Source organism: Oncorhynchus mykiss, chromosome 12 (genome assembly GCF_057628025.1).
Source record: "Oncorhynchus mykiss isolate SJ-2025 chromosome 12, ASM5762802v1, whole genome shotgun sequence".
NCBI classification, from domain to species: domain Eukaryota; kingdom Metazoa; phylum Chordata; class Actinopteri; order Salmoniformes; family Salmonidae; genus Oncorhynchus; species Oncorhynchus mykiss.
This window is the reverse complement of record NC_143033.1, coordinates 80,588,617-80,590,079: the sequence shown is the minus strand read 5'-3', so window position 1 is coordinate 80,590,079 and position 1,463 is coordinate 80,588,617.

Below are 1,463 nucleotides of genomic sequence, written 5' to 3'. Positions count from 1 at the left end.
GTCAAGAGATATAGAATTCAAAAACTTGACTGTCTCCCTTGATCCTAGGTCCTGGCAGAGTTGTGTAGACTCAGGACAACTGAGCTTTTGAGGAATATGCAGATTTAAAGAGGGGTCCGTAATTTGCTTTCTAATGATCATGATCTTTTCCTCAAAGAAGTTCATGAATTTATCACTGCTGTGAAAGCCGTGAGGTCAGGGCTCTGTGCAGGCCAGTCAAGTTCTTCCACACCGATCTCAACAAACAATTTTGTGCACAGGGTCATTGTCATGCTGAAAAAGGAAAGGGCCTTCCCCAAACTGTTGCAAAAAAGTTGGAAGCACAGAATAGTCTAGAATGCCATTGTATGGTGCAGCGTTAAGATTTCCCTTCCCTGGACGTAAGGGGTTCTAGCCTGAACCATGAAAAACAGCCCGGGACCATTATTCCTCTTCCACCAAACGTTACAGTTGGCACTATGCATTCAGACAAGTAGCTTTCTCCTGGCATCCGCCAAACTGAGATTCGTCCATCGGTCTGCCAGATGGTGAAGTGTGATTCATCACTCCAGAGATCGCGTTTCCACTGCTCCAGAGTCCAATGGTGGCGAGTTTTACACCACTTCAGCCGACACTTAGCATTGTGATGGTGATCTTAGGCTTTTGTGTGCAATTTTATACAGCTGTCAGCAACGGGTGTGGTTGAAATAGCTGAATCCACTAATTTGAAGGGGTGCCCACATACTTTTGTATGTATGTGTATGTGATTAATTCTGCCCAATGATATCATCAAAACTTTGAACATTTTAAAACTGGGATTTTCAAACACTATGAGATCTGCAGTGATGCGGGTGTAACAGTATTGCTTCCATCCCTCTCCTCGCCCCTACCTGGGCTCGAACCAGGGACCGTCTGCACACATTGACAACAGCCACCCTTGAAGCATCGTTACCAATCGCTCCACAAATGCTGCGGCCCTTGCAGATCAAGGGGAACAACTACTTCAAGGTCTCAGAGCGAGACACGTCACCAATTGAAACGCTATTAGCGTGCACCCCGCTAACTAGCTAGCCAATTTCACATCTGTTTCATGGGGAGCAAGAAAACATAAACTAGTTGCAGGTTTTGAAATTCACAGTTTTTTACTTTTAATGCTACCCTGTGATGTCAAAGAGAAAACATTTTAAAGAGTTTTCTTCCTATCTTTTTAACCACAGATCATAGAAACCCACTGTTTTCACATATGTAGACACTGGTTTGGTGCTGGAGATTATGAATATAAGGTTGAAAAGTGGCGGAATTGCCCTTTAATAATGCTGTTATAACAAAACATTTGTCAAACTCCTGCCATCTGTTTTGTTTGAACACTGTAAGATACTGTACTTTGACATTAGGCTATATTACTTGATCTTAGGATGTTATAGTTACATGTCAACGTGTAAAGTTGGTTGTTAAATAAAAATGGCTGCATTAATAGAATATCT